The sequence below is a fragment of the Urocitellus parryii genome, chromosome 2 (assembly GCF_045843805.1).
Source record: "Urocitellus parryii isolate mUroPar1 chromosome 2, mUroPar1.hap1, whole genome shotgun sequence".
Classification (NCBI taxonomy): Eukaryota; Metazoa; Chordata; class Mammalia; order Rodentia; family Sciuridae; genus Urocitellus; species Urocitellus parryii.
Genome location: NC_135532.1, coordinates 123,858,305 through 123,880,894, shown reverse-complemented (window position 1 = coordinate 123,880,894; position 22,590 = coordinate 123,858,305).

Genomic DNA, 22,590 nt, shown 5'->3' with positions numbered 1-22,590 from the left:
TCTGTAGGGAACTGATATAGAAGGTCTGACCTTGGTTTCAAAGAAAATTGAAAGAAGAAAAAGGGGTGGAAACTAAAGCAATGGGAAGACTTGCAATATTCAAGGTCAGGAAAAAATCAGAACATAAGCAGTTTTATAGAGGAGTTAGGTCTAATTTGCTTTATCTCTGCTTTAGGTATCGTCTGTTTTTATGCACTCCAACGATAACAAATATACAAGATACATAAATAAATTATTTTATCCCATATTGTTGAATAGTTATGCACATGTCAAAATTTCTATTTCTAAATTTGAATACATGATAAAGTACACACATATCACAGACAAGACATTTTTAAATGAAAATTAAAACTTTATGATTATTTCTTGATTTTGTAAAGATATAAATGAAATGACAAACTATTTCTTGAAAATGGAGAATATTCACATTTACTTTTTCAAAATCAAATTTTCTATGATGAAATATTATAAAAAATATTGCATAAACTTTTAAATAGGGATTCTTGTAATTTCCTAAGAAATGGATATATATATATGTGCATGTAGATACACACAAACACACACACACACACACACACAGTGTTTTTTAAAGTCTTCTGAGAAGCAATTTGTAACTTTTAATTTCCTGTATTGGAAGATAATTTATTAGTGTTTATTTCTGAGGGATTTAAATATGAACTTATAATTATGTGCATCAAAGTACCACAAGCAATGTTAACACTTATTTCCCTCAGCTAATAAAATGGTTCAAAAGGTGATTTCACAATACATAATGCCTAGAACAGGGGAAACAAATACATACTTAAAGATTTGGTTATATTTTACTATTTTAGCTTTGCACATACAAAAATTATGTACTTGAAAAAGTTATTATGTTTGTAATAAATTCTATATTTTAAACATCATGATCATTTCATGTGAAAATCTGATAAAACTATCCAATATTATAATATTTAATTGGAAATGTCAGAACACTTTCAAAATCAAGTTGAAAACATCCTAGAGTGCTATGTTTCTAAAGGAAAAGTAATTAAAAAACAAAAAGTTCACATTTTAAATGCAACATTATATTTCAACATTTCCATTGAAAAAAATTTCAACAAAGTGTGCTATACATTATTTTAATCACTAGATATATTTCTACATTGTGGGTATAAATAACCTAAAGGTGTAACTTGTATCTTTATATTAACTCCCTTATTCAGTAACACATACTGTCAAGATGGTCACAAGGATAATCTAAGCACAGATGATACCTTAGAGTTTGTAACATGACTTCAAATAAATTGTTTAATTCCATCCTCCAAGTCTGGAAAGACTGCCTAAAATCAAGGAAGTATCATAAGTATAATTTTGTGTCCCATATTGAACCAATTAATAAACACTAGGGACTAACTATGAATAAGATACAATGCTTACTTTAGAAACATTTGAATTCTGGAAGAACCAAATAAAAAATCACTGTTTTACACAAGGACAAAATACATAATAGAAGTGTAATTCATGACAGGAAGTTGGGTAAGGTGCTTTGGGAATGTAAGCATAACACGTATTTAAGACAGACAATCAGGGAAGTCTACTTGAGAGAAATATCCTGATATTACCTACCAAAGATAGCCAAAGGAAAGGCAAAAAGGAAGACAGTGTATAAATGTTCAGAGGTATAGCACAGTAGAAGATCTGTAGAAAACCACAGGGATCAGAGATCTAATACCTAAAGGAAAAGTGTGGGGTCACTTGAGACATTGTGGCTGAGACATAGACCTCTAATGTTTCTGTTAAAGAGGTTGAATCTCATCTTGTTGAGGAGACAGCAAACTGTTGAAGGAATTTGAAAATAGAAAATCAAATTTATTTTTTAAAGTAATTTACTTTGCAAGATAGTTTCAAGAAAAGGAGAGTTAACTCAAAAGATAAAAGTAGAAGACGCAGATTAATGGAAGTTTTGAGGGATAAGGTTATGAGTTAGATGGGGACCTGTTGAGCTTAATATCTGAAGTCAGAATCATGCATGTGCAAAAGGCAAGGATTACAATATGAGATTATTCTATCCCAAATTGTGTACCTTGTCCATGTAGTTAGACTTGGATGCCAGCCAAATTCCATTTGTTGTATTTTCATGGATACTTGTCAAACTTCTTAATTGTAAGCAATGGAAGATGACTAACAACATAATTGGAAAATGAATTTACATAAAATTACTTTGTATTGAACATAGAATAACTAGAGATGATGAAGAATTACCTAACTGTCCAAAACCATGCATACAATATTTTTGAACCATTTTCAAGTATGCTATCTACAGTTTGCAAGGATCAAATTCTTTACTTAAAATATGGTTATATAGCAAGTGCTGTAGTCTCAAATCTGCACCCTTTCAAATCTCTTTCCATTTCTGGCTGCTTTTTTCCTGGACTATTTTGCTAAAGGCCTAAACTAGTTTTCTGACTTCCAGTCTTTACATTCTGTTAAACTTCCTTACAATTATAACAGAAATATATTTAAAAATCTCTTTACAAATATCAATAAAATTATATTATTTTTCTAAAATAATAAGTTTTTCTTTTAAAATAGAAGATCCATTTTTATGAAAAGAGCTATAGTACAGTCTCAAATGACATGAAATGTACTTGGCTAATTAGAAAGGAATATAATAGTTAGAAATGTTCAGTATCATAAAATATCATTGCTTCCTAAGCTAATTTGTACATTCAATAAAGTACCAATAAATTTATAGGCAATACTTGGGAGAGACTATTGATCCACTGAAGAAAATACTCCCGTGGAAGACTTAAAACAACAACAAGAAAAGTGATAAATTTGACAAGGTTAAAATGAAAAAATATTAGGAGGCAAAAATGAATACAAAGAGAAAATAAAATAGTAGGAAAATTTGCAACCTTTAAATATAAGGGAAATATCTATAAAGGACTAAATACTTGTAATAGGCTTGTAAGAAAGTTAAATCCCAGACACTTTAGCCTTCCTCCCTCAACAGTTTTCTGCTCTCCTCATCTTCTTAATTTGCCCATAATTCTCAGGATTTTAAAATCTTATTATAATAATTTAACTATAATTTTATGCAGGTATTCTTGTGATCCAGTTTTTAAGCAATGTCACCTAGCAAGGAGCATGAACATAAGAAAATAAAAGTAATTGAAATATAAAATTACAATCATTTGACCTTAGAATTGAGAAAATACATAGAATAATTGAACAGGAAAATGTATTTTGAATGAATTTGAACATCTTTCATATATTGTTGGCTTGAGAGATAGAGTTATGAGTTGTGTTTCATATAGTGGAATCTTAAAAGGTATTATCTTCTAGCACCTTCTTCCTCAAATCCTGTCTGTAGTCTTCTTTCAAATTTTTCAATAAAATTCAACCTCCATGTCTTTTTGTGTATCTTGTGTCCACTTTTCAATTATACCTCTAGCTAAATCTGTTTTTATCTATAATTCTGCCTCAGACAATACACACACACACACACACACACACACAGACAGACACATAAATATTCATACAAAAATATTCACACAAACAAACTCGCATATTGTTTTGGGTCTGCCATGATGATCCTTGAACTATAGACTGGTTTAAAATCACTTTTTTTTTTTCTCTCTCAGTAATAAGACATGATCCTTATTCTTTGTTTCGCAAAGCAAGAGAGGATCCTGTAAGAATCCAATCTTTTAGATAGTACATGCTTATGCATATGCATGGCCTATGTGTTTATGTTGTTTGTGAGAGAAGTGGTGTTGAGGAGGACAGGTGATGAATGTTCTGCATTTATTACTTTTGTCAGTGTTTCAATTGCTTTTGAGATTTTTGTCTGCCAAAAGACTGACTGACTAAATTGAAGTAATAGGCCTTTTTTAAAACTCCCTATTCATACATTACCTAGCATATTATCTGCCTTTTAGGACATTCGTAAAATATGAGTATTGAACAAACAATTGAACAAATAATTAATAATAACCATATAACAAATAAATGATAACATTCATAAGGTAAACTGCTGTGATTAAGAATGCAGACTCTTGTATCTGCAACTTACAATATTGTGTTTCTTTGCCCTCAGTTTTAAACCTTTCCCTGTTCATTATTAAACAGATAAATAATATCTGGTTTCATAATAACTCTAAAAACTCCATTAATTGATAAATTGTTGTAAAAATGTTTACATATCTCATCAGTAAAAGCTCAGTAAATAATTCTTAATTATATTTCTGGTAATATTATTATTCACAGATTTGTAAACAAGACCTTCTTTGTACTAAAGATATATGAAACATTCAAAAATGGGCCCTTCAAACAACTTTGCCTTACCTCTTGCACCAAAATAGTAGTTGCATATAAAAAATATCTTCTAAATTCACCTGTAAATATTATTTTTTATTTTTACCAAAAGTTTGCTAAACAGATTATTTTTTATGTTTATTTTTTTAGTTGTAGTTGTAAACAGATTACTTTTGATGTCTGAATAATGTAACCTTGCAACAGAAAGCATCAAAATGCTTGCTTATATAACCTCAATCATTATTTATGTCAGAGAAAATTATGGTTTGTACAAATATATCCACTTTTATAAATCAATTTTTACTGAAATATTCTCAGGTTGCAATTAACAACTCAAGATATCTTGACCTCCTTAATAAAATAAACAGTCACATTACAGTAACTCTTCCTCTATAAAGTTCCTGTGGGTGAATCATAATGTAGTTCCTTGAGAACTGGGGAAAAGCCATGCCATCCTCTTTGGAGAACTATTCTCCATTTATGAATCAGCTTTGACTTGGGCTGAATTCTTGACTATGAGGTGACAAGCTATTTTGGAACCGAACTGTAGCTGATGTAGGAGGTGTTACCTGACCTACCAAGCACAGAAGTACTTCATCGTCAAAAGCAAGTGTTATATACAAAGTTGACCTCAAGCAGAAGATGAGCATTCAAGTAAGATGCAAGCGGTTTTAAGTGTCATGGCCCTAACTGAAGTTAGATTGCCTTTTATTCTCTCAACCCATGCTTATGGCCACGTATAGATTTTCCTATGACCAGTGCCTGAGGAAGAAAATAATTGGGTATTGTTCACACATAGTTTCATTACAGACCTTTCCCTGGGTCACATTTAAATATAGTGGTGAAAGAAATTCTTCCAATGAGAAGAACTATAAAAAATTCATCTGATCATCAATTTTTCCCCCAGAAGAGAGATGGCAAAATGTTCTATTATTTTATCAATAGGGAATAGCCTCTCCTAGATGGTCAGAGACTTAGAAAGAAAATGGTTAGAATATTGGTGATGAGGGAGTATATTTGTTTCCCATATTAGTGTTTACTAAAGTTGAAACTTATCCTCTACTTCACAATAAGGTATCACTATATTCTGACATGCAATTGCTGTTAAACATGATTTTTTTTTTGCAGTGTATTCCAAAGGGATGTTTTTAAAATGTTTAAATTTTTCATGAATTTCATCGGGTATAAAAGAAAATATTGAAAATAGTTTACAGCACTTAGCATTATCTGTATTCCCTTATGAATGTACATAAATGCAGTTGAATATTTAATAAATCGTACAATTAATTGCCTCAAGCACTGTACAAATGATTGATGAATGTGATACTGTGAATAAAACTTGTGTGAGATTTGTGATATTTGGGACTTTCTCTTTCAGACATGATGTTGTAGGGCACGCATCTATATATGTGTTTATGTCAAAAATGAAACTTTAAATATAATATGTGATATGGGATTTCATATATATCACATACATATGAGTTATACACACTCACACGCACATATATGCATATATCTACTTTAGGTTTTAGTTCTTTAGACAAAGGAAATAAAGTGAGCAGTACCACTTCCACATTTTTGTGTCTGTAAGCTTTTATGGGAATATGTTAAAACACCATAAGATTGGAGGCCAGGGTTAAAGAGAGCTGAGGTAGCAGAATTTGTGAATAAGAATACATGAGAATGCGAAGCACTGTAGATAAAAGACCCTGGAAATCTGCACAGGGGTTACCTCGAATCACTGGCAGAATATTGAGCCAAGACTGCATAAGCAAAATTTCCTAAGGCTAAGAAATTGGTAACTATAGATTTTACACAGATTATATCTTAATGAATTGGGTGAAAAAGAAGGGGAGGACTGGGGCTATAGCTCACTGGTAGAGTGCCTATCTCGCATATGTGAGGTGCTGGATTCGATTTCTCAGCATCACATAAAAATAAATAAATAAAAATATTGTGTCCATCTGAGATATATATATATATATATATATATATATATATATATATATATATATATATATAAAGAAGGAGTAAGAAAGATGTTTACTTTTCGGCTATCAGTAAGCCTTTATACCTAGTCACCCTGTCCTTGTTAAGTGGGTTTGTAAATTTGTAAATGTATATATATATATATATATATATATATATATATACACACACACACACACATACACACATGCTCTATTTCTATACACATACATATACATACATATAGATTCACAGCATTAAGATTTATGATAACCTTAGATTAGGTAGAGAGAAGAGATAGGAGAGGAGAGGATGGGGGGATAGGAAGGATAGTAGAATGAAACAGACATTATTATGCTGTGTGTATCTATTTGACTGCATGACCAATGTGATTCTGCAACCTGTACACACAGAAAAATGAGAAATTATATGCTATCTGATTCAAATGTATGATATGTCAAGGTCATTGTACTGTAATGTGTAACTAATTAAAACAAATAAAAAATAATAATAATACTTGCCGAAGTCCGGCTGCAGCAAAATAACTGGGGGGGGGTTGGGGGGGTTGGGGGGGTGACGAACAACTTGTGTAGATTGATACAGCAGGAGTGGGAGCCCTTTATTGTAGGATAACAGAGGTATTTATACATTCCACACAGCTTATCTTAATTAACATAAACTAGATACATACATTCTACACAGCTTATCTTAATTAACATAAACTAGATGTGTCAGTCAACCAATAAGGAATCTCCACACTTAATGGCTTGCTGGAGTTACTTCACAAACCACTCCCTCTGGCAAAATGCCAGGCACCATCCAGACTTGTTTACAGATTCTAACAATACTAAAAAAGATTTATGATAAGAAATTGATTTATGTGATATGAAAACTGAAAAAAAAATACCAAGATCTGCATTTTGCAAACTTAAGACTTAAGAAAGCCAATGGTGTAAGTTCCAGTTCAAGCCAAAGTCCAAGTTCAATGGCAGGAGAACACTAATGTCAGGGAGCAAGTTCTTCCTTACTTAGCAATGGATAAGAGTTTCAATAAGGATGACCCATCAATTCAAATGTTACTCAGAAATGTTCCTTACAGACATGCTATTATGGTTTGGATCTGGAAAGTACCCCAAAAGCTCATGTGTTGAAGGCTTAATTCTCAGTGCAGATATGTTCAGAGATAGGGCTTTTGGAAAGTGATGATTCATGAAGCCTTTAACCTCATCAGTAAATTATTACTTTGGTGTCATTATTGGGAGATGGAACCTAGTTGGAGAAGTGGATCCTTGGCGACATGCCTTTGGAGACTACATCTTGTCCTCAGCCACCCTGGATACCTTCTCCATCCCCTCCTCTCCTTTCCCTTCTCCCCTCCTGTTCTCTCCCCCTCCTCCTTATCCTCCTCCTTCTTCCAATCTCTTTATTTCTCTTCACCATTCTGTCCACCATGAAGTGAGCAGTTTTCTTATACCACACTCTGCTACCCTGAGGTTCTGCTTCACCTCAGACCCAAAGCAATGGACTAAAAACCTATGAAAACAAGAGGAAAAATAAATCTTTCACCTAAGCTTGTCACAGTGATGAAAAGCTGAATAAGACACATACCTAGAAAAATGTTTTCATAAATATCTAGGCATTCTGACATCCTGTGGCCCAGTCAAACTGACATAGAGTTCGCCAATATAACATCATTATGCTGAATTTTATGGTCTCACGTAATAGCACAGTAGCCTTTGTAAGATTTAATTTCAGTGCCAGCATAATAGTAACAGCTTCCCGATCTACTGTTATATCTTCCAGATTGTGGTTACTAAATAAATGACAGATATATTGAGTGTTGTTTATTTTATAGTAAAAACTCTTGAATCTGGGAACCTAAGGATAGGAATTCGAGTGACTCTGAGATTTGCAAAAGAAATACATTTTTCCTTTTTCTAACTACAATTTCAAGTTTTGCTTTGCTAAACATTTTAATTCTTAAACAAGTCATGTTTTCAACAGAGGACAAGAATTTTTCATTGAATCTGTCACCTGGCTACTTAGGGCTCTTCAAACCATCAAATCATCAGGCAGATTATGAGTTGGACTGACTGATTTTGATTGCCACTATACGATAGGACCAAGGAGAAATATATAAGGAAAACAGAAAATCCCTTTGGATATCATCTAATACACTAGGCCATGAAATTTTTAAGAATCATTGAATCATTATAAAAGTGGAATCACTCAATATATTTTAAGAATACACATTGAGTCACTCCACCAAGCAAGGAACCAAGATTAGTCAAGGTACATTCTAAACATTGAATAGGTAATGTAAGAGGGAAGTTGTATATGTTAGCTACAACCATGTGGCAAATGATAGAAATAATGATGCAAGGGTTATATATTTATTTCCTTATATTTAATTTGTTTACTTATATACCTATGTGTATGAATTCAAGTATTTTCTTTTTTCTATGACTATTAAATACTCCTTCTTAAGTGTGCTATAAGACTTTAACTTCAAGCAACTTCAGTCTTCTGAATCTACAGAAATTCCACCACTTTGAAACTCTTTCTTGCTAATATGAGCCTCATTTGTCTTCAACTTTTTGTCTCATGTGTTTCTAAGACAAATTTAGAAACTTCAGTATTATATGCTTCTTGTAACATAAAAAGAAACATTATAATCCATTGTTTCAAGAAATTGCTTTGATAAATGATGCTGTTATAAAAATGAAATAATGTTATTATAAGATTTAGATCAAATGTGAAAATGGATAATTCTCACATTAGGATCAATATTATTTCAAAGTTAGAAAATAACTTATTGGGGCACAAGAATAATAAACTCTCTCTGCATTTGGGAAAATTTATATAGTAAGTCTGACATTGTGTGATTAGAGAAAGTCTAGAGAAGACATGTTTAGACTGAAATAAAAGGCATGTACAGGGTCCAAAGGAGTCCAGCCCTGATAGATAACACAGAAGATATTGCACATCAGAGGGATACTGTGGAGCCCTTAAATATTCTACATTTGTAAGGGCAATTAAAATATATGTTAGCAGTGAATGACAAGCTTCCCCCCTTAGGATAAAATTCAATGGAATAGTTTCAAATAATTTTCTACTGTTATAATCTTAGGGAACTGGTACTTTTTGAAATAAATTTTCCATGATTTTGATTAAGAATGTGGAACTCAAAGTCAAATCAAAAACATTTTTCATGCCCAAAAAGAAAAAAAAAAGAAAAGAAAGTTAAAAAGAAAGAAAAGAAAAAAATCTAAACTTGATGGAAAAGAGAAAAAAATTACTGGGGATTACTAGAGACTGGGAAGGATGCTATTAGAAAGAAGGATGAAGAATAGGAGGCACAAAGCAAGGTAGAAGAAGGGTGAATGGACATGATCAATATATGACTGTATGTGAATCCCATTACCTTATACAGGTAATATGTGCTAATAATCATAATAATTTTGAATAGCTTCTACAAAACAAAAGGAAAAAATCAATAAAATGAAATGGCAAACCCAGGAATAGGGGATAAATACATGAAAACCATAAGAAAACCAAAACTTCGGTTATTTATTTTTGGTAGATACTACATTGACATGTGTTTCCTAATACTTTAATGATTAAAAATTCATTTTCACATTAGTGATGTCATAAACTGCATACTGATGTTTACCCAAAGTTCATATGCTAAATTTAATTTTTGAAGTGATGTTATTTGAAGGTGTGGCTTTGGGAGGTGATCTGGTCTTCCACTTGAATATGATTAATGCCTAGGATTCCCAGAGAGCTCCCTAGTCACATCTGTCCAGTGAGGAATCAGTGAGAAGACTGCATTTCATGAATCTGGAAGATACCAGACATTGAATCTACTAATACCTTTACCTTGGAATTCCCAGTTTCCAGAATTGTGAAAATAAATTCTACTTCATTTAAGAACAGAACTCTGTGATATTTTTTGTTATAAAAACCCAAGAGTATTAAAACAAGTGGTCTTAATCCATGTGTTGTGTTTGCAATTTTAGGTATAAATTAAGTAGGATAGTCTGTGAGAATTAAAGAAAAAAGAAATCACAAAGTGTGTTAGCCCAAAGTTAGTGTTAGTGTTAGAGAGGTGCACACATCAAGGATCAGCAGAGTCTTTATTCAGTGGTGAGATCATTCATCTGGTGGATCCACTTTCTGGATGGAAAATGAGCCACTGGCCAAAGGATGAATCTGTGTTTATGTATCTTACACTGAGAGGTGACTTAATTATTGACAGAGTGTGTCAGTTTGGGCATGCAGGAAACAGGTTTGAGAGTATGTGAAATTTGTTTTTACTGGACATTGTTTTTACTTGGGAAAGAATGGAGGGTCTGAGGTCAGCATTCAGTGCTTATCTCTTTCCCTACAGGGTCTCATTGTACTGTCACTGAGAAAGGATTTATTTGGGGAAAGATCAATGCTTTGGCTTCCTCCCAGAGACTGCCATTTTAGACTTGATGAATATCTCCTTCCCAGGAATTGTACTGTCACTGGGAAAGAATGTATTGAAAAAGGATCAATGCTATCAATGTATTACCATCTTCCTCATTCCTTCTTCTCAGGCCACACTATTTTTGGATTTTCCATACCTTATAGGTAGAATATTTCAGGATTTAAAGTAAGAAAACAGAAAATAATCTGCCAGAATATTTTTTAAATAATGATAAGAATATTTCCTTTTGTATTTTAAATAGAGTATATCCACCTTGATTTGCTTTTCTATGTGATAGTTCCATTAAACTTTCTATATTATACTATTTTTTTGAAAAAACAGTCCAGATGTATTAGTAGTTCATAAACATACTACAAAATATAATACACTGTTGTCTTTGTAAATTAGCATCCATTTTATAATTAATTTACAGCTCTAATATCTATTTATTTTTATTTAAATAACTCTGCATCATATAATAAAAAATATGCTACACTCCTTGCTTTTTAATTTTAATATATATTTTTACTTGTAGATGGACACAATGCCTTTATTTTATTTTTATGTGATGCTTAAGATCAAATCTAGTGCCTTTCACTTGCGAGAAGAGCACTCTACCACTGAGCTACAATCCCAGCTCCACTATGTTTTTTATCACTTTAATATCTTCCATCTCTTCATGCTATGAAGATATGGAAATTTGCACATCTTAGTGAAATTATGAAACTCTTACCATGAACTTAGAGATAATGCCTTACTAAACACATTCTCCAAATATGAATAGATTGATGTTTACTTCACAGAGATCTTGGGCAAAGCAAAATTTTTCAAGATGTGTAAGTCATAGCAATATATTTTTAGTTAGACACACCAGCAAACATATAAGAATAAAAGAGACTTATGAATGCAATGTTCAATTTTCTGCTATTTTATTTTACTCTTGGACAGTGTATGTCAACATCCAAATTTGAAAAAAAAATATTATTAAATCTTATTTCTAGAAAAGCCAATGAAGAGTCTTTATTGTTAAACCCAAGGTATTTTATACTGTAAACTACATTCATTACCCATGACTACTTAATCAACATTTCTTATTAAGGAAATGATGGAAGAAATAATAGTAAGGGAAAATGGGGACATTATCTACCAATAGATTATTTTTCATGCTATGGAGAGGTTTATTTAATCTCAGGAAAATTTTTATTGAGAATAGAGATCAAGCCATTTCTATGACAAGATAGATCTGTGTAGTTACTGACAGCTTGGCAGTTAATTAATCACTTGACACTTTCCCTGAAATAGTGCTTCAAAGACTGAGAAGCCAAGACCTTTGGGGATTCTACTGTATGACACCACATGTGTTCATCCAGAAGGACTCTGAAACTGTGGGTCCAATAAAGTTCACTACAATAACTTATGTGTGTGGAGACTCTTGACATTGTCAAAAATGCACTATTTTCTTTCAATATTTATGGCCATAGTTTTTTTTTATGCTTCTACTCTGTTTCCTTATTCTTCCAAATGAAAATGTGTATAATATATATTAGTAACACACAGTCATAAAACTGAGAAGTGTGATTCACATGAAAAATATATCAAATCATTTGAAATGGTAGTTTTCTTTTCCCTAATCAATTGATTAGAGAGAAGGAAGGAGAGGGAAAAAAAAAACTAGAGGTCTTTATATGTAAAAACTATATTTCATATACACGTAAGTTAGACAGCTAACAAAGCATTCAAGTACAATGTATGTAAAAATTAGACTGGTAAATAAACATTCAGACTTTAAACATTTACAAATTGACTTTAAAAAGCTTACAAAATCCTAGCTGGGCATGTTCATACATTCTTTTTTTTTTTTTTTTATTGTTGGTCGTTCAAAACATTACATAGTTCTTAATACATCATATTTCACAGTTTGATTCAAGTGGGTTATGAACTCCCAATTTTACCCCGTATAAAGATTGCTGTATCACATCAGTTACCCTTCCATTGATTGACATATTGCCTTTCTAGTGTCTGATGTATTCTGCTGTCTGTCTTATTCTCTACTATCCCCCCTCCCCTCCCCTCCCCTCCCCTCCCCTCCCCTTTTCTCTCTCTACCCCTTCTACTGCAAATCATTTCTTCCATTTGTATTATCTTGTCTTACCCCTCCTTTCCTCTTATATGTCATTTTGTATAACCCTGAGGATCGCCTTCCATTTCCATGCGATTTCCCTTCTCACTTCCTTTCCCTCCCACCTCTCACCCCTGTTAATGTAAATCTTCTTCTCAAGCTCTTTGTCCCTACCCTGTCCTTGTTTCCTCCCCTTATATCAAAGGAGTCATTTGGTATTTGTTTTTTAAAGATTGACTAGCTTCACTTAGCATAATCTGCTCTAATGCCATCCATTTCCCTCCAAATTCTATGATTTTGTCATTTTTTAATGCAGAGTAATACTCCATTGTGTATAAATGCCACATTTTTTTATCCATTCATCTATTGAAGGGCATCTAGGCTGATTCCACAATCTTGCTATCGTGAATTGTGCTGCTATGAACATCGATGTAGCAGTGTCCCTGTAGCATGCTCTTGTTAGGTCTTTAGGGAATAGACCGAGAAGGGGAATAGCTGGGTCAAATGGTGGTTCCATTCCCAGCTTTCCAAGAAATCTCCATACTGCTTTCCAAATTGGCTGCACCAATTTGCAGTCCCACCAGCAATGAACAAGAGTGCCCTTTTCCCCGCATCCTCTCCAGCACTTATTGTTGTTTGACTTCCTAATGGCTGCCAATCTTACTGGAGTGAGATGGTATCTTAGGGTAGTTTTGATTTGCATTTCTCTGACTGCTAGCTATGGTGAGCATTTTTTCATGTACTTATTGATTGATTGTATGTCCTCCTCTGAGAAGTGTCTGTTCAGGTCCTTTGCCCAATTATTGATTGGGTTATTTGTTATCTTATTGTCTAATTTTTTGAGTTCTTTATATATTCTGGTTATTAGGGCTCTATCTGAAGTGTGTGGAGTAAAGAATTGTTCCCAGGATGTAGGCTCCCTGTTTATCTCTCTTATTGTTTCTTTTGCTGAGAAAAAAACTTTTTAGTTTGAGTAAGTCCCATTTGTTGATTCTAGTTGTTAACTCTTGCGCTATGGGTGTCCTATTGAGGAATTTGGAGCCTGATCCCACAGTATGTAGATCATAACCAACTTTTTCTTCTATCAGATGCCGTGTCTCTGATTTAATATCAAGCTCCTTGATCCATTTTGAGTTAACTTTTGTGCATGGCGAGAGATAGGGATTCAGATTCATTTTGATGCAAATGGATTTCCAGTTTTCCCAGCACCATTTGTTGAAGATGCTATCCTTCCTCCATTGCATGCTTTTAGCCCCTTTATCAAATATAAGATAGTTGTAGTTTTGTGGATTGGTTACTGTGTCCTCTATTCTGTACCATTGGTCCACCCGCCTGTTTTGGTACCAGTACCATGCTGTTTTTGTTACTATTGCTCTGTAGTATAGTTTGGAGTCTGGAATCGCTATACCGCCTGATTCACACTTCCTGTTTAGTATTGTTTTTGCTATTCTGGGTCTTTTATTATTCCATATGAATTTCATGATTCTTTTATCTATTTCTACAAGAAGTGCTGTTGGGATTTTGATTGGCATTGCATTGAACTTATAGAGAACTTTTGGTAATATGGCCATTTTGATGATGTTAGTTCTGCCTATCCATGAGCAGGGTATATTTTTCCATCTTCTAAGGTCTTCTTCTATGTCTTTCTTTAGGGTTCTGTAATTTTCATTGTATAAATCTTTCACCTCTTTTGTTAGGTTGATTCCCAAGTATTTTATTTTTTGGGGGGATATTGTGAATGGAGTACTTGTCCTCATTTCCGTTTCAGTGTGTTTGTCGCTGATATACAGGAATGCCTTTGATTTATGCGTGTTGATCTTATATCCTGCCACTTTGCTGAATTCATTTATTAGCTCTAATAGCTTCTTTGTGGACCCTTTTGGGTCTGCTAGGTATAGAATCATATCATCTGCAAATAGTGATAATTTAAGTTCTTCTTTTCCTATTTTTATGCCTTTAATTTCTTTCGTCTGCCTAATTGCTCTGGCCAGTGTTTCGAGGACTATGTTGAACAGAAGTGGTGAGAGAGGGCATCCCTGTCTTGTACCAGATCTTAGAGGGAATGCCTTCAATTTTTCTCCATTCAGAATGATGCTGGCCTGTGGCTTATCATAGATTGCTTTTACAATGTTGAGGTATGATCCAGTTATCCCTAATTTTTCTAGAGTTTTGAACATAAAGGGATGCTGTACTTTGTCGAATGCTTTTTCTGCATCTATCGAGATGATCATATGGTTCTTATTTTTAAGTCTATTGATATGGTGAATAACATTTATTGATTTCCGTATATTGAACCAGCCTTGCATCCCAGGGATGAATCCTACTTGATCATGGTGTATAATTTTTTTGATATGTATTTGAATCTGATTCGCCAGAATTTTATTGAGGATTTTTGCATCAAGGTTCATTAGAGATATTGGTCTGTAGTTTTCTTTCTTTGAAGTGTCTTTGTCTGGTTTCGGAATCAGGGTGATGTTGGCCTCGTAGAATGAATTTGGAAGTTCTCCCTCTTTTTCTATTTCCTGAAATAGCTTGAAAAGTATTGGTGTTAGTTCCTCTTTAAAGGTTTTGTAAAACTCTGCTGTATACCCATCCGGTCCTGGGCTTTTCTTAGTTGGTAATCTTTTGATGGTTTCTTCTATTTCTTCTATTGTTATTGGTCTGTTTAGGTTGTCTATATCCTCCTGACTCAATCTGGGCAGATCATAAGACTTAATGAATTTATCGATGCCTTCACTATCTTCTATTTTATTGGAGTATAAGGATTCAAAATAATTTCTGATTATCTTCTGTATTTCTGAAGTGTCTGTTGTGATATTGCCTTTTTCATCCCGTATGCTAGTAATTTGGGTTCTCTCTCTTCTTCTCTTCGTTAGCATGGCTAAGGGTCTGTCGATTTTATTTATTTTTTCAAAGAACCAACTTTTGGTTTTGTCAATTTTTTCAATTGTTTCTTTTGTTTCAATTTCATTAATTTCAGCTCTGATTTTAATTATTTCTTGCCTTCTACTTCTTTTGCTGTTGTTTTGGTCTTCTTTTTCTAGGCTTTTGAGATGAAGTATGAGATCATTTATTTGTTGGGTTTTTCTTTTTTTGAGGAATGAACTCCAAGCAATGAATTTTCATCTTAGAACTGCTTTCAATGTGTCCCATAGATTCCGATATGTTGTGTCTGTGTTTTCATTTAACTCTAGGAAGTTTTTAATTTCCTCCTTGATGTCTTCTAAAACCCATTGATCATTCAGCAACCTATTGTTCATTCTCCAAGTGATGCTTGATTTTTCCTTCCTTCTTTTATCATTGATTTTCAGTTTCATTCCATTATGATCAGATAAGATGCATGGTATTATCTCTACCCCTTTATATTGTCTAAGAGTTGCCCTGTGACATAATATATGGTCTATTTTTGAGAAGGTTCCATGTGCTGCTGAGAAAAAAGTGTAACTACTTGATGTTGGGTGGTATAGTCTATATATGTCAATTAAGTCTAGGTTGTTAATTGTGTTGTTGAGTTCTATAGTTTCCTTATTTAACTTTTGTTTGGTAGATCTGTCGAGTGGTGAGAGTGGTGAGTTGAAGTCTCCCATGATTATTGTATGGCGGTCTATTAGACTCTTGAACTTGAGAAGAGTTTGCTTGATGAACACAGCTGCACCATTATTTGGGGCATATATATTTATGATTGTTATGTCTTGTTGGTGTATGGTTCCCTTGAGCAGTATGAAGTGTCCTTCTTTATCCCTTTTGATTAACTTTGGCTTGAAATCTATTTTATTAGATATGAGTATGGACACTCCTGCTTGTTTCCTCAGTCCATATGAGTGGTATGATTTTTCCCAACCTTTCACCTTCAGTCTATGAATATCTTTTCCTATCAGATGCGTCTCCTGTAAGCAGCATATTGTTGGGTCTTGTTTTGTGATCCATTCTACTAGCCTGTGTCTCTGAATTGGTGAGTTTAAGCCATTAACATTTAGGGTTATTATTGAGATATGGTTTGTTCTTCTAGCCATATTTGTTTACTAATGTTACTAAACCTGATTTGTTATCCTCTTTGACTACTTTCCCCCCTTTACTGTCCTACCTCCCATAGTTGGTTTTCAATGTTATTTTCCATTTCCTCTTCCTGTAATGTTTTGCCAAGGATTTTTTGAAGAGATGGTTTTCTAGCTGCGAATTCTTTTAATTTTTGTTTATCGTGGAAGGTTTTAATTTCATCTTCTATCCTGAAGCTTAATTTCGCCGGATACACGATTCTTGGTTGGAACCCATTTTCTTTCAGTGTTTGAAATATGTTATTCCAGGATCTTCTAGCTTTCAGAGTCTGTGTTGAGAGATCGGCTGTTATCCTGATTGGTTTACCCCTAAATGTAATCTGCTTTCTTTCTCTTGCAGCTTTTAAAATTTTCTCCTTATTCTGTATGTTGGACATTTTCATTATAATGTGTCTAGGTGTGGATCTCTTATGATTTTGCACATTCAGCGTCCTGTAGGCTTCTAGGATTTGGGATTCTGTCTCATTCTTCAAGTCTGGGAAGTTTTCTTGTATTATTTCACTGAATAGACTTTTTATTCCTTTGGTTTGGAGCTCTGTGCCTTCCTGTATCCCAATGACTCTTAAATTTGGTCTTTTGATATTGTTCCATAACTCTTGGATGTTCTGCTCATGATTTCTTAGCAGACTTGCTGAGCTGTCTATGTTCTTTTCCAGTTGAAATACTTTGTCTTCATTGTCTGATGTTCTCTCTTCTAAGTGATCTACTCTGCTGGTAGTATTCTCAATTGAGTTTTTGAGTTGGTTTATTGTTTCCTGCATTTCTAGGATTTCTATTTGTTTGTTTTTTATTACCTCTATCTCCCTGTGAAATTGATCTTTTACTTCCTGGATTTGTTTGTCAATGTGATCTTTCATTATCTGATTTTGCTGTCTCATGTCTTCCTTGAGACTCCAGATCATCTGAAGCATGTATATCCTGACCTCTCTATCTGACATTCCATCTGTTGCACCTATTACCTCTTCTAAAGTTGAGTTGACCTGCATTGCCTGTGATCCTTTCTTTCCTTGTCTTTTCATACTGCTGGCGTTTCTTTCTGCTTGGTGAAACTGTTGTGTTTTGAAATTTTCTCTCTATTTATTTATATTGCTCTTGTATAGTTGAAAAATCTCCCTTGCAGGGCAGGTAGTGCCTGTGATCCTCCTCCAATTGGTGTGATCCGTCTACCACGCTGGCAGGCCCTAGGTCTGCTCTGCTGGTCGGTCAAAGGTCCGCCTACCCAGCAGGCACGAGGGGCACCTCTGTCACTCCGCAGGTTGCTGGGCCTAACCTCCCGATGGGTCGAAGGTTCGCCTAGCTTGCAGGCACTGGGGGAGGGGTCGGTTCCGCCCCTCAGCAAGCCACCGGCCCTGTCCTACTTGTGGGTCCTGTCCGCGTTCCCTGCAGACACGTGTAGCTGTTCTGTCACTCGGCAGGTTGCTGGACCTGACCCGCCCGTGTGTTGCAGGTTTGCCTAGCTTGCAGGCACTGGGGAGGAGAGATATTAGAAGGGGAGGGAAGAAGTCACTAAAGAGAATGAGTGTAGGCAGGTAGAGTTCAAGGAAGGGGGAATAGGAAAATTGAAAAGAAGTGAGAAGACAAAAGAAAAAAAAGTGAAAAGAAAGAAAGAAGAAACGAAAAAAATAAAAATTTAAAACCAAAAAAAAAGAAAAAGTTTTATAATGATAGTAAAAAAATGGAAATTAAAGTTTAAAAAATAATGGTAATACTAATAAGATAGAAAGAATTTAAAAAAATTGAAACCATTAATAAGAACGTTAAAGAACAACAACTACATCAACAACAAAAAGTGAAAATAAAATAAAAAATAAAAAATAAAAAAATACTAATAATAATCATTAAAAAAATAATAATAATAATACATGCAGTCATATAGCTCGATTAACTTCTCTTCCAGTTGGTGGAGCTATGCCCACTGGGCCAGGCTTCTCTTCTTGATAGGTGGGAACCAATCACTGTGCCTCAGCTCTTCTTCCCAGACTGTGCGGGTCTCCAATCCTGAGTGCCTAGGGCCTTCTCTTTTGTTTCCTCAAGCCAGGCCCCTCTCACCTGTGACACTCACCACAATACTGACTACACGCCAGGTCTGCTGCTCCTGGGAGCCCTGTTTTCATGGGTGCCTGGGCACACCCTTTCTGTTTGCCTCCCTCAGACCCTAAGTTTGTAGGGCTTGGGGCTGAGGGCCCCCAGCGAATTTGTTTGCCCTCAGGTAGCAGCAACTCCCCTGATAGCTGGTGCAAGGGAGCTGTTGTCAGCACTGGTGATAGCGATAGCTGGGAGTCCTGCGCCGCTAGTCCTGCGTCACTCCTGATTCCCTGGGTCTGGCTGTGGTGCTCAGTTGGCTTTTACCTCTTTGAGTTCAGGTGGGCTGACTAGTTATTTCAGTGGGATCATTAGTGCTGAGTCACATAAAGCAGGCGAACCGGAGCTAGAATGCAGCCAATTCGGGCTCGGTGCGTTCTGAGAAGGCTAGACTGTTCGCCCAGGGTCCACTTCAGCTCGACCGTGCCTAGTGGTCCTGAGCGAACAGTATTTTGACAGTTTACTTCTCCCTATGCCCGCGCAGCTGAAGGGGTTAGAGACTTGATCTCTCCGCGTCCGCCGCCATGTTGGATCATTTAGATTTTAAATTGTCACTCATCTTGTCAGCTGTTCCATTTCACTCAGCAGCTCACTCTCGCGGTTAAGAGTCTGTTCTAAGGTGCTCCGCGGAAAGCGGTGTTGGCAGCGGCGGTGGCTGCAGCGGCGGCGGCGGCGGCAGCAGCAGCCAAGCTGTGGCCTTCGGGACCCCCGTGGAGTGGGTGCGGGCTGGGGGAGGGGAGGCAGCGCCTCGGGGCCCGCGCGGGCCGGGTACTGGGTACTGGGCACGCGAGAGAGCGGGTGGGGTGGGGGAAAGAGATTGAGATCTAGATTTAGGGAGTGAGCGTGGGAGGAGAGATGGCGGGGGAGAAGCGAAGCTGAGAGGCGGAGAGGGGAATGAGAAGGGGCCCAGGGAGCCGGGCAGCTCGGGGGCTGCAGCCTTACTGCTCGCGCTGAAGTCGTGGCGGATTCACTCCATCTAGGCCCTTTTCTTGACACGGTGCTGAATCCTTGTCGACAGATCTCCTTTAATGGTCTTTACTTCTTCTTTTAAGAAGCAGCAACATACGCTGCGGTGGCGGTGGCGCGGAGCACAGAGCGGCTCACTCACTCCCCGCCGCCATCTTCCAGCTCCTCTCGTTCATACATTCTTATAATCCCAAGTACTTGGGAGACTAAAGTGAGAGGATCACAAAATAAGGTAGGTTAATGTGTTACTCAGTTTTTTGTTGCCATGACCAAATACCTGACTAGAACAACTTAGCAAATGAAAAGTTTATTTGAATTCACCAGTTCAGACATTGAATTCACAGTTTCAGTTCATGGTCAGCTGACTCCATTGATCTGGGCCAAGGTGAGAGGTAACATCATGGCAGAAGGTTGTGGTGGAGAGAAGCTTCTCCACCCATAATGGCCAGGAAGCACAGAAAGGGAAAGGAGATACAGGGAATATGAACCCTTCCAAGGCATATCCAAGAAGTCCCCCCTCCATTCATACCCAACTCAGCAGGTTCAAAGTGGGACCAATAGATTAGGTGACAGTTCTCACAATCCAATCATTTTACATCAGAACATTTCTACATAACACAAACCATAACAGTTCGTCATCCATTAATATTTAGACACAAGGACAATAATGAGCAAAAATTTATTGGGAGGAAATCATACTTACACATTAAGAAAATCCAAAAGTCACCAGGTGCAGTAGTGCATGTTTGTAATCCCAGTGATTTGGGAGGCTGAGGCAGGAGGATTACAAATTCAAAATTAGCCTCCAGAACTTAGTGAGGCTCTAAGTAACTTAGTAAGACCCTGTCTCAAAATAAAGAATAAGAAGGAGTGAAGATATAGCTCAGTGGGTAAAACACCTCTAGGTTCAATACCCTATAGCAAAAAAGAAAAAAAAAATCATAAGCCAAAAAACTAAAACCACATGGAACCTTATCAAAACCAGTCAAAAGCAAAGAAAACTGTTATCAGGTGGCCTTAATACTGGCCCTGTGTGGAAGGAGCTAAGTATCTCTGCCTTAGAGATATTCAGTATAAAGTTGAAAAATGGTATTTCAAAAGTTTCATCTCAAAAAAAAAAAAAATCTGGGAGAATAGAGCTTTGTGACAGAAGGTAGAATTTCATATATTTCAAAGAAGCACAAAGGAATTTCACAGATCTAAATCCTGAGTGCTAGAAGCCATCCTTATTACATTTAAAGGTAGAAAATTTTTAAAAACCATCCTCTGAATCTTCCCAAATTTCTGAGGGGAGGAACTTCCATATTCAGTACAATTCAAAGGCTCAAAGTCCTTAAATACTTCAAATATGCATGGAATGTGTCAACCTCTAGAGGTGACCCATTCAGTCTGTCCTGCATGTCTGCATACTACATCCTTCAAATTGATTGGAAGGATAGTCTTTGGTGTTTACTGGAAATTCTTCCTGTGAGATTGCAAAGAACCAAAGCTCTTTACTACCCTACCCTTTTTTGTCTTGGTTTCTTGAGGAAAACTCACAGACACTTTCAGAACTGCATTTTGGCCCTACAGTTACATGTGGGGAGGGGTGGGATGGAAGGGGAATCTTCTTCTCATTACAACAAGTTTGAGGCCAGCCTGAGCATTTTGGAAAGACCCTAAAAATTTTAAAAAAATAAATATTTAGGAAACTGGGGGCAAATTACCAATATAATTTATTTTTCTACCTGTCAGATTAATTTACATCAGAGCTCCCTCTCTGTGTTTACCACCATAGTTTAATCTTAAAGACAATGAGGCAGCCATAGTTTAATTAAGATTAATAGGGAAAATAATTCAAGTAATCTTATTAATTTTAATATGAAATCATCTATGACATCATCTACCACGGGATATTGTTTTTCAAATTTTTTGTAATTTTGGATATATAACCTTCATACACACTTTAAAATCCTCCAGGTTTTAAGCCATAGTTATTAAAGGAATTCGGCAATCAAATAAATTAAAATAGGCATATCTTTCTGAAAGAGTATTGGATTTATGTATATATTCTTTTCTCAATTAAAATAATACCACTGGTTACCAAAGACCCAGATGTTGAAGATCGAACTCTGGAGAATTGGCGAAGCAAGTGTAGAAAGCGAGTTTTATTGAAAAAAAAAAAAATTGAAACTGACTTCTTCACAGAGGAGTCAGGGTTGGTAAACAAAGAAGTGGGAATTTCCTGTCCCTTTTATACATCTTAGATTAACTTTGTTCTCCTGCCCTCTTCTCCCCTTATTTTGAAAGGGTAAAGTTTCTAAGCTGGAAAGCTTGAATGTAAAAGATTAGGTATTATTAAGTTCCTCTGTTACACCCAGAATCTGGAATTCCTGAGATAGTTAAAACAACGCCCTACTGGCCATTTAGCCTAGGGCCCTGTGCAGTTTGTCACAGGGCCCGAACCAATCAGTTTGAATGTGTAACCCACTTAGGAATGACCAATCACCCCTGCCCGACTGTTCCCACCAATGAATGTGCCAATCACGCCTCAGAGCTGTTGTTCAATTTTCCCTCGCCTCATGATGATTTGTTCTGATGTATGCAAAGCCCACCACCCTCTCCAAAAAGTGTACTTAAGCTCTGCTTGACCTTTGCTCTGG